Source organism: Calonectris borealis, chromosome Z (assembly GCF_964195595.1).
Source record: "Calonectris borealis chromosome Z, bCalBor7.hap1.2, whole genome shotgun sequence".
NCBI classification, from domain to species: domain Eukaryota; kingdom Metazoa; phylum Chordata; class Aves; order Procellariiformes; family Procellariidae; genus Calonectris; species Calonectris borealis.
This window is the reverse complement of record NC_134352.1, coordinates 52,686,167-52,698,787: the sequence shown is the minus strand read 5'-3', so window position 1 is coordinate 52,698,787 and position 12,621 is coordinate 52,686,167.

Below are 12,621 nucleotides of genomic sequence, written 5' to 3'. Positions count from 1 at the left end.
CATTCTTGAAAAACTGTATGGTAATTATTAATCAATGATAATTTGGAAACAGGCTAAAATTAGGCCATGGACTACAGAAAAGAGGATGAAACAGTATTTCACTGATGGCGTTTCCTTTTTTGAGTAACTTTTCCATATGTTCTGTCATCAGTCTGAGGCTTGTCATAATTACCTTTAATGGGTTCTTTAAAATGTCTTTTCTAGGAGTGGAGATTTGGGGTCAAAGAGGAGACTACTTCACATTTCAGCTTCATCACAGACAGCAAGTACTGTTTCTGCACAGAATTATCTCAAAACTATTTCTGATCTAGAGGCAAACAGCCATAAACGTTAATTACAGCTCTTACCCTTCAGATGTTAGTAAAGTGGCAGGAAAAATAAAGTCTGTCCTCTTAGCTGTGGAAGATGAGATGAGGTGAAATGAGGGACAATGAAGGATAACAGCATGGAAAGCAACATTCAAACATTGTTCCTGGTGATCAACCAATACTGGATATCTGGCACAAACGCTGTGAAGCTTGACATCGCAGGGTCGTATCCTGTATCATCCTCAGGGGCTGCATTTTACATCCCATGGAGCAGGAGCCTCACTCTGACATTTGCTTGAGTCATGTGGGGCTGTAGGAGCTCCCCAGACACGACTGGCTGATGTCCAGTGGTTCACCCTCTTTTACTGTGAGAAGACCCCTCTTGTTCTGCCTCCTCTCTGAGCCCCCATCATTCAGATGCAGCCCAGCAGCACGGAGGCTAATGGGTCAGACCACAGGAAAAGGGAGAGTTTGCTTTCCAAATACATCATCAGCCTGCAGGTTGGAAACCTGCAAAGAGTTACTGGTGATACCAGTATTGGAGAGCTGGACAGGTCAGGAGAACTCCACAAACAGGGGACAGAAGAAGACAGTAATTGCTGGTTCATTTTGGGGGGAAAGTTATGTTTGTGCATAATGTCTGTTCACTATCTGAGTTTTCAAAGGACTCGTGATGGTTGGCATCATGCCTTGCTGAAAGCAGGCCCTCTGCATGTGGATGAACTTCACTTATTTGAGGAGAAACTTTGCCTTCTGGAAAAATATTTTCATCCAAAGCTCTGACTTGAAAATTTCCATCCAAAGTAGGATAATTGATTGATTGCTTTGCTGACAAGTAAAAAAAAGGAAAACAAAAAAAAAAGAAGAAAAAAGAAAAAAAAAGAAAATTAAGAAAGATTCAAGGATGGGAGGCCATAAAGGGAAATGAGAGCTAAAATGTAAACGAGTTTCGCTTGCTTTAATCAAGTTTTGGAAAGATGTTTAAAAAAGGAGTAATGAATATTCCATCGTGGAAATATTTGCCTGTATTTAAACAGCTGTAGTTTCCCTCCTGCATGGGTCTTTCTGTTCAAGTAGCCCTTACTCTATCACTCTAGCACAGCCTTCTTTTCAGGATAGCAAACGATCTTGTTTATTGTTTGATATCCATGTGTTTTGTGCAAAAAATAATGTGCTATGCCTCCTAATAACTTTCTCAAAAGCTCCAAATCCAAACTGGAACAGCTTCTTTTAATCGCCCTTTTCTGCGAGCAATAGCCTCTTCTAAAATCCCAGAAGGAAAACAGTGCAGCACTGGACGTTCATGGGTCTTCCCTAGGGGCTGGATGTGGCAGTCAGCGCAGCTCTAGTTTCCAGGGCTGCCTTCAGGGTCGGCGCTTGGGACTCTCCAGCCGCCCAGCAGCTCAGCAGGGCGGGGGGAGGGTCCCCGAGGCTGGGGCCGGTGCCTGGTCCCCGGTGTGCCGCGAGACAGCGGTATCTCAGAGCACTGCTGCGGCTGGGGGTGCGCACAGCGCCCCGGGGAGGGGCTGCGCTGCCTCTGCCTTGCGTCCTCAGCTTTGCCAGTGCCAGGGCAGCCCTCCAACCCTTTCTGTGGCGTATTTTACTTCCTGCTTTTAACAGCAGATTAACTTCAGCTCCTGTGTCCAGGCACTTCCAGGCACAGCTTCTGGTTTCTCAATTGGCTTGCATTGCGTTTCCACCCCAGAGAAGCGAATGGAGTCCAGCAGCTCTCACGTAAAATTGCATTGCTGTCCCAGGTATGCACAGTCTGGCAGAGAAGAAGGAAATTTTTATCATCTACCACCAGATGTTGGTGACATTGAATTTTCACTTGAAACTACCTAGGGGATTTGCTGCTCATAGTCCCTGAGAGATGGGTACATTATAGATGATATGTGTAGACATGACTCCTTTGATGCCTGGGGAATGAGACCAAGATGCAAGGGAAAGGGCAATATCATGATGCATTTTGACTATAGCTTTGCTTCTTCCATAGGAACAAGGATCTGAAAGGATATCTGTGACACCATAAAATTAGTCAATGAGGTATTGTATTTCCTTCTGGACTTGTACTTACTTCAGTGAAAAGGATTTGTAGACCAAAGACTGTATTTTTAAAATAAAACAGAATTATAGAATAACACTTCAAAAGCCAAATGCTTGGGTGACTATTTACTTGACAACACCATGTATTTTTAAGTGAAGAGGTAATTCCCTAAAGGTTCAGTTTTTTGAATGAATTTATCATTATATAAGGGAAATGCCATTACTGTCTAAGTCAAAAGACTTTCCGTATGTCTAAACAGCACATAGAGTCAGCCTGTACAAACTCCACAACCCCCTACCCCAGGCTATTCATTGGCATAGACCATGCTTCTGGACATCTTTTCATGAAGCACAGAGGGTTACTTCTTTACAAAGCAGAAAGATAATTTAAATTCTTAAATCTATTCCAGGGTTATAATTTGGGCTGACACATTCTTCAACTATGGCTAGGTATGGTGTTCTTCCATATAAAATCGGTGCTTTCACACATCACCTCAGTAGATACAGGTTATCAGAAGAACAAGCATAAGATAGAGCAGATACCTAGGGGAAAGGCTGGTGCCAGAAGATCCTCCAAGAACCACAGGTAGGGTTCGTGAAGACAAGAAAAGTAGGCTTGAGATATCTGACTATATTTAAGACTTCACAGACCTACGCAGAGCCACCTGGCAAAATTTATATCTATGCTGGTAACAATCAGCTGGCTGCAATTAACCTTAGCCTGAAATCAAACCTAAATGTGATCACCTGATCTTTAGGCTTAGTCACCTCATCAGGCTGCTTCTTCTGAGGCAGGCAGGAGGTGATTTAGGCTACACCAGGAAAGGTGATTTAGGCTAGTCCCTGCTAGGTAACCGCTGCCATCAGGGACTATTAATCTTCTTACTTGGCTAACTAAGGTAAGCTATGGATTAACCAATTCAAGCTAGTAGGAGGTGATCAACTGAAGTTAGAAAATTAGGCTTTGTAGGGGCTGCCCAGGTAAGTTTAATGCTCACAGCGGCTTGTGTTAACTACACAATTCTGGGTCTAGGCCATGCAAGCGCCACCAGCTAAGGTAAAGCAGTGGGGATGATATCACAGTGCACGTATATGTAATTCCAGATTACTGCTGATAGGCTAAGTCCAGCAGGGTCAGACCTGCTCAGGATATGGGAGTAGATACTGGTAGGGGACTGCAAGAAATGAGGATTACTTGCCTGAGCTGTACATCTGCAGCCAGTGCTGTACCTAGAGACTTTACTCCTACTTGAGTGATGGTGTACAGTATTATAACTGGTTTGGAAGGCTTCCTCCAGGTCTTACCTCAATTTACAGAAAATTGATGGGCTAAAGTAAAGATAGTGTTGGGTTTAATATTCATGCTGGCAGTGAAGACAAGCAGTAAGAATTACTTTTTTGAAGAGGAGAGTTTTCAAGACTAGGTCTGTGCTTGGTGAAGGTGATGGGGAAGGGTAGGTAGCTAAGGTGATCAAGAGGCATTTAAATATAGGTCATTGTGGTCCTGGCTGGGATTGCTGAGTATATGTTAAAGTAGATGCCTTTCAGAGATGCTTTGTAGGAAAGTGCGTGCTAGGGTACAGATAATATCTGGAACAGGTTTGCTAATCTGGATGAAGGTTGTCTGTCTAAAGAGAAAATATTAAATCAAATCAATATTAAAAGAAATAAATCAAATTATAAAAGCCATAGGGACTGCCAGAAGTCACTGGTTTATTATGAGATTAGGGCTCAAACTAGCAAGGATTGATCTGCTGGTTTGGCAGCCAGAATTTGGATTAGCAGAATCTGGTTTAGCAGCTGAAAACAGCCCACAGGCTAAATCTACATTTTGAGTGTATTTGGGCTCCGAGCAAATGACACTGCTAGACCCCTGTACAAAATGCCAAACAGAATGGCTGAGGCTGGTTTAAGACTGACCATTGGCGCTAGGGATCAATCAAGGACCAAGGTTCAGACTAACAGGTAAATTAGGTTGATGGGTTCATTGGGACAGGCCTACGGACTATCCTGGTTGAACTTGCTCGTTGGATGGTGGCACAGAGCCACTGTGCTGAGGCTGAAATGAGGTTGGAGGTATGCTGTATGCTCACTACAGTTGCAATACATCTCCACTTCACATGAAACCAAAGAGCATCGCTGACAGAGAAGAATATTTTGGTTGACCTTAATGGACACTGGTGTTTGCCATTAGTTTGTTCATATATATATATATACCCTTAACAAGGGTATAAACTGAAAATCTTCAGCTGAAAATTGTACATAACCAAGTTGGGAACGTGCTAGAGTTTTGGTGTGCTTTACATATCTAGGCAGGAAATAAATCAGCCTCGGAATTTTTTCACCCCTTGCTCCCTGCCCATAAATGTGAGTGAAGCTACTGTTAAAAGCTGACAACAGGAAGTCTATTGATTCCACTGTGTTTGTTCCATGTTAAATATTTTCCCAGTAGAACTGGGAGGGATGGAAAGCAATTCAAGCCACTTAAAATAATGAGCTATTTCCTCTCCTTCCAGCACTTAAAACAATTGTCTTGGGGGAGGGTGAGGAGTCATTCCTGGCAATAATTGAATGAGTTCTCTTCATTTTACTCCTTTCAAAGATACTGAAGTCGTCTGTACTAAATGATTCTTCCACAGCTGGCAGTTTTGATAACACTGTTCACTTCCCATAATAAATAGGATCAGCCTTCAGCACCACTTTCATTGACATTTATCTTGTGACAGTATGTTTTCTATCAGTGCAAGGCTAAACACAGACCTTACCCTGTTTGTGACAGGTCTTCAGCCTGTCTGTATAGCTGCTACTGTAGTGAATAAACATCTGCCCCCTTTATCTAATAAGCAAAGACTCTCTGACATCAAGTGGTGTGCAAAGGAAAAAAGGAGAGAGGTTGCACGAGGACTGTCTTTAATAAAATGTCAAAAGTGAACCTTTCAACAGCAAGATAAAAAGTAGAACAGCAATCATGACCTCCTTTGCACACACTTCCTGACCTCCCATGCTCTTCCATTGTCTGGCTGGGGAGGATGAGAAGCTTTGTGCTTTGAATAATGAGTGTGGTATCTTTGCTAGGAGAGCCCAGAAGATTTGTGCCAGGTCTGGATTTGGATTGCTATCATCTGCCTGGGAGACTTTATTTGTTTACAAAACTCAGAGCTGGTAGAAAAGCTAGTAATATGCTCTCAGCAAGAGTACTGCTGTCACAGTTCAGAAGACAGAACCATTCTGCTATTGTCTCAAAATTTCTGAGGAATTAAGGTTTGTCTTAGCAGCAAGCCACACCAGTTAATACATATTATGAAATTCTGCAAATCCAAGAGACTATTTTAGCTTACTTACCAACAAAAATCTATTTAATTCCTGAAGTGAACTTATATAATATCAGAATCCAGAGGATTTAATCAAAAAAGAATCCAATATAGTGTCTCAAAAATGAAACAGCTTCATTCACTTGCATTTCTAATGTAAGGGGGAGAAAACTTCTGCACTTGAATTTAAATTTTTTTTTTCAACAGAAATTTTTGGAGGCAGACTGGAAAGTAACCACACCTTTAGCAGCTGTACAAATTCTGGTGCTGTCAAAAGCATTTTGTCCCTTTTGAGTCTTCCTTCCACCCTCTACCCCTCAGCCCTTCCACAGTGGATGGACACAGGAATGTTTTTGTTGAAAATTTGACCTGCAAAACAGTTTCTTGCTGATGGCCAAGAATACACGAATACTCTTTTTTAGTGAAGTTAAACATGGAACAGAATAAACTCTCAAACTTTTCAGCTATTATCTAGGAGCCATGGCCCTGCAAGAGCAATTAAAAGTTCTGAGGAGGGAAGATCAACGATGAATGTAGAGATCTATTGAACCGCACTGCATGGAGGCACTCCGGAGGACGGGTTGAGTGGCAGGTTGAGTGGCAGAAGGAAGTAGGGTTGCAAATGATCAGCAGTTTCCTGGGGTAGGGGGAGAAGTAACGAGAAGCAAGGGGACAATACCTAAATTATGGAGTGCAGAAGATTTTACGTGGATTTTTGCATGATGGCAAACAATCCTAAAAGTATTTAGACAGTCTTAATGGGTGTCTCAGTGTCAAGTTACATTCCCGTGGTTTCTCTGCACTAGGATTTTTACTGCTTGGACCTCAATAGTTCGTTGATACAGAAAGAACTGAAGAGTACCCTCCCTAGAGACTGAGTTGATGGAGGCTGGGAATAATATTCCTTAGCTCCTGTTGAGACTGTGTAAGCTCTGGTGATGTAGTTTTGTCCTTTATAACTGTGATTCTTTTTCTTTCAGTTATTTTTGTCTTGAATATCTGACCAGCTTCTACTGTTAGCAATATAGCTAACCTGAATCCTTTTATTTTGAAGTCTAGAAATTAGCATAACGCTGATGATAAATATATCATTACGAAGAACAATCCTAACTTTCACTTCTTAACATGACAAATGTGTGGAACACCTTACATCTATGCTGCTGGAACAACAAAAATAGTAATGATCAGTTTGTTCCTTGTGCTTTTGCTGAAACTGAAAATACGCACCTTCACATTACTCATTCTCATGTGATACAAAAGTTTCAGGATCCTGAATGTCTTCATGGTGCCAGAGAGTAGTTAAAAATCACAATTGGCTTACAAAGCCACAAAGTTTTCTCTGTCCAGCTGAGCTGAACAAAAAGAAATTTGAATGGCTTTGCAAGTCATGTGTTCCTTATGAATCAGTCTAATAAAGAGAATCTTACATTAGACTTTGTTTATTGGTTAGATTGGCACAACTGTATATGCTATTATTGTGGCTCTTCTCTGCATTAATAATCTCGCTTCCCATGCTTTCTCTTTTCATCTCCTGCTCCAGGCAGGATTTGACTATTTTGCTACCATCTTCCAAGTGAACAGACCTCATTTCAATATAATATGAAAAGATGCTTCCATTCGTGTCTCTCAGGTGGGAAGTAGGGTGTGGTTTCTCTAGTTTACCCAGTCAGTTGGACCTAACTGGCCTCTGCTTGAACCTAACTCTATTAGCTCCTTCGGCATTCCTCAACAGTATTAGAATGGCTGTGCTCCCAGGAGTAGTTTACGGAGCATATGAGCTCTTCTTAGCAATTCTTGAAGCCCTGAGTAGCTTCACATTGTCTGCAGTCCAATTCTGTGCCTAGCAGTAGTGATAGTACTTTCTTAAAATACAGCCTTTTTCCACTTCTGTCCATCTTGGACAAATATCTGCAAATGAATATGCAAACACTTATATTTGATAAAAATGGCTAGTTCTTAAAACTAGTTGGTTCAACATCTCAGTAATCCACTATATCCCAGAGGCATAACTTCAGCCTTTTATTCTTAATTCTTTCCAGGATCAAACCATGAATCCTAAAGCCACAGAATGGTTTTTATTTCTATAAATCTATTACAAACTCTAAACTGTTTCACAGTACTAAAACAATGAGATCACCAGATGCCTGGCCATTTCCCATAGCAAGGCTGAAACCTAGAATAATATTGGCATCACTAAAAGAGGAGGCAAGCTGCAAGGGGTAATATGATGGGTCTTCTGGGCTGGCCAAGGAGAGTCAGTCATGGCACTGACATGCCCTTTTGGCCTGCTGAGCACAATTCACCTGCAGCAACCTTGGCAAGTTTATGTAGCTTGACATCTAGTAAAACGACAGATTTTCATGGCAGCTACCTCAATAAGATAAGGGAAGTTTTGAGGTTGTTTTTTCCTCCTTGTTTAACAGAGGAGAGGTAAAAGAGATGTGAAAACTCAGATAGGAGGTATAAGAAACTATCCAACACTTTTCACCAGGCAGAAGAAAATAGGGGAAGGACTGGGAAAAAAAAAACAACCAACAAACTGAGAAGTCCATTAGTCCGTTTTTTTACGTTTGGATATGTGCATTAATTTTTCGTCTCAGAAAGTGTTGCTTGTCTTCTAGCACCTCTTTGCTTTCCAGGTAAAATGTGTACAATATACCCAAAAAGCTTGTAGACCTGACTGTTGTTGAAAAGGGTACCTTACCTATGCTCAGCTGGCTTTCTCCAGCCTGAACTCCTAAACCCCTCAATGATTTATGCTCCCTCATGTAACATGCTCCCTCAATGAGCAGAGGGGCTTTGCTCTATCCCCTTACAACCAAGTGCAGTGATAAGGCACATACACCATTAAGTCGGTCACTGACTGCTAGGACAGACCCTGATATTTGCTTTTGGCAAGTCCAAATGTGGAGTCAGGCGCCAGATATGAAAGCAGAAAACTTCTCTCTCCTTCATTTTTCCTGATCCCACCGTGCTGACCTTCAGGAAGTAAGGGAAAGGAACATGTACTGTATGCTGCAAAAGGAAAAAAAAAAAAAAACCAAACCTCAGGTGTAGGTGTAGATTAAGGACTGGGAGAGACTGAGTGGAAGGGAAGCAGGCAGGTGGGAGATGAGGAGGGGAAGTGTTATCAGATGAAAAGTGAAGGAGATTCTGAAGAAAATGAGTGCTGGAGACGGATCTGGAAAGGGGCTGGGTTTAAGCAAAGAGAGATGGAAAATGAAGGGCTTCCTGGTCTTACATGATGGTTCTTAATGGTTGGGAGGTATAATGGGGAATACAACAGCTGGCTGGGCTGTAAGTGGAAGGGGATAAAGAAGGAGAAATGGGATATTGCTGGACTTGGACTTGGACTTGGTTGGCAGAAGGGGAATTAAACATTCAGCAATGAGCTCAGGACTAACACAGAAAGAAGAGTACGACTTGAAATGAGAAAGCTGAGAAAAGGGCAGGAACCGAAAGATGTGGGTGAGAGAAATGATGTTGAGTCAGGAAGCAATTGAATGGGAAGAGGTAAGATGTGGGTGAAAATAAAGCCTGTGATCACATAATTAAAGGTAAAATTGAGAGTATACAGCAAAACAGTTTGAGTTGAGCTGCACAGAGTTATATGTATTCTTGCAACACTTTCCAAACTTCTGAGTGCTTAATTTCTGGGACCACTACTGGAGTGAATACATACTGTTTGCAGGAAGAGATAATTTTGTTAGCAAGGAAAAAGGTAGGAGGGCTAAATCTTAACTGAAAACTCATGCTGCCTAGTGACTGCCCTTTAATTACAGTTGCTATAGCAGAAAATGTACATTTTCTCCAAAGACTTGAAGCAAGAAGTAAAGACACTGAGTTCCAGTGTTACAGTCCAGGTGGTTTGAATGTTTCATCATATGCTACAAGGGTCTACCATTTTGTCATCTATGTGTCTTGGAGATGGTGAGTAAGAGAAGCTTGAAGGATTCATTTGCAAGAGTATGTTTATCCCATGACCCACCTTCCCAAGTCTTTTTACAGAGAAATATTTCTTATATACATAGTAGGAAGAGAATTGCACTGTCGGCCATGATAATGTAGAAAATTGATAATGTAGAAAAGAAAGTTAAATCAAAGCAGCTGTTCTTCACAATATGTTAAAGCACAGGACTGCACATGGCCAAACCTCAACTGAGTAAGGCTGCATTTGAGTTTGCGATGTTGCTGACACACCTCTGACAAGAAGGGAATTGTGAAAAAGACTGAGAAGGTGGAAGGGTAGCATGTTCCTAAGTGCTCAGAATAAGTTCTCCAATACCTTTTCTGTTTTGTTTGTTTGGGGCTTTAGAGAAAGCAGTAAAGAAAACAGTGCATGGTTTCTGAGACTATGCTACTTTACTGCCAGCCAACTCACCTGTTCCTCTTCTTCACAAGTTGCTAAGGAAATTTCTGAGAAACCTGCTGGATTTTATTGCTTCAGTATGGCTTGCTAGAAGGACTGCAAGTTGTACTTATAAAAACTGAACAAAAACTCTTGCTGTGTCCAAGAGTCTTTTTGGCACTTGGGTGGGATACACTTCATGCTTTCACGAGGATACGTGAGGATTATGCAAGGAAAGACCTTGGTGTTCTGGGCCTCACAAAGGTGGTTGAGATTTCAGTAGCATGGAAACACCTTCCCTTTGTGGACAGAGATAGACAATTAGATTATGTTTTGGAAGCAAAGCACCAGAAACTGAAGTAATAATAACCTCTGACAATAATAAGATACTTCATTATTTTACATCCAGATAAGCAAGAACTATCATAATTAGAGTAAGGTTCCTTTAAAATCCTTCTTTCTTATGGAAGATTTATTTATGTCCTTAGGTTTTACTATGCAATTTGAAAAGTTTCTGAGAGGCCAAGTTTAATTCTTTCTTCAGATAGGGACATGATATATACAGACCTGATGTGATTTTTCTGAAGGCCTCATAACGCCTGAATACTGAAGTAAGGTCTCCTGAATGCTAATTCAGTATTGTTTGACTGTTTGTGCTACACTGAGGCACCCAGCTTTTTCCCCTGAGTTTTTTTTTCCCCTCTTCAGGACAAGAAGTAATCCTCAGGTAAAATTTCTACACCGGTATGGCACATACTAAAAATTGTCCTCACAGATTTTCTCTAGCTAGTGTGTTAGATATCTTCCACCTGATCTTACCACTGTGGATGCTGGATGCTGTTTTCTCGACTCACCACACAGGCTGCGATTTTTAACAGAATAAAACTACTAGTGCTTATGTGTATGTCCAACTCTGTCAGCAGTAAAAATGAAAATGGCTCCAGCAAAGTGATGGTGTCTGGAAATGGTGTTGTAATAAAATAATAACATTCAATTTCACAGCAAAAGCAATTGCCATACTCAGGCTTTGCGTCATGATGCATCTGTGATATTAGAAGACAATCGAAGGATTTAGAAATTCCCCTAGGCAACTCTCACATTTCCTCCTCTAACGTGTCAAAACAGCAAAGGATGAGCATGATTCATTGGATGTTGTTATTCTGCTGCTTCCTTATGTGTCAGATCTGACTGCTTCTGGAAGTTCAGTTTGCTTTCTGCTGTAGATGTGATGTAACCCAACGCTTGGGCCTGATGTGAGGGTTTTTGGCACAACTCTAGGGGAAACTGGATGGTTGGAAGTTTTTTGTCCCAGGAAAAAAGCTTCAATCTAGACTGTTGCATTGACTAGAGTTCTTTTGTTTATTTTCTTCATAAAACTGATACACATTATGAATTTCACAGCAGCTAAAGGACTCTTCTGATGGTCCAATGGGAATACAGTTCGTTGAAGTAGTTTTTCAATCAGTGGCTCACAAACCTTGGGAGATCTGTGGACTGTTTCTTTATTAGGCTTGTTTTGCTAAGGAAACTGTAAAAACTACTGTCAGTAGATTTAAAGCTATTGTACAGCAACGTACCTTTCTGCAGGAAAATATTATGAAGTTTGCAATTGGGAAAAAAGGTTAAACCACTGCCCTTGGAGGTTGCTGAGGTGGCTGTATGCCCTTGGGTTTTGCCCAGAGTTCTACACAGTCTCCAGTGTTGCTTACAGCCTTATATCAATCAGTACAGTTACCACTGTAACTCTGAGACAGATGCTTGCCACAATCTTTAGGGCTTTTATATTAAGCTTGATCCATATGTGCAGTTCATTGTTCCATGTATTTTTAAAGGAAAGGCTGGGTTGTATAACTAGTATCTACAGTCTTTGCCCAGTGGCAGTATTGGTTAATGAAATCATGTATGTACATGGGCAAAGCAGCAGACAAAAAATAATAAGGCTTTAGATATGCTTCTATGTTCTCTACATGCAATGATTAAGGCCTCTGAAGTCAGTAGGGTGCATTAGTACAAGTTGCTGTGAACACATTGAAAAACTGGGCCTTCTCTGTATGCCTTCAGTTCTGATTCATCTGGGTTCTTGTACAAGCTTGTGAAACAGCAGTGTCATCTCCTCCCTTTAAACAAAGCCAAGAAAATACTCATCTATGTTCCTAAATGTTGTTCCTGTATTCCTTTTTCTGCTCTCTCTTCCCATGTCAAGGAGCTTAGGAAAGGGGATTAATCACTTTTAGAAGGCACTGCTGAGACAATGTGTCAAAACTGAGAAATAACACGCCCTGCTCCTTTCTCCATGCCCATGTTCATGTACTACTGTTCATGGGCCTTTGGGCACGGGACAATGCATCGAAGCAGTATTCCTGCTGCTGCTGCTGAGGTAACAATTTGTCCGTGCAAGGTGCCCTTAATAGCCATTTCAGACTTTCACAGTTCTTTTTCTTGCAGCTGGATACAGTCTTAAATTTGGGGAAAACCTGTTTTGGGGTGAACTACCTACACACTGCATTCCCCAGATGAAAGTTCTGACTTCAGTTGGTACGACCAAACTTCTCCTGCTCTGTAAGCATGCACCAGGCTTTATTTTGTTAGGGGATTTGAGTAATAGTCA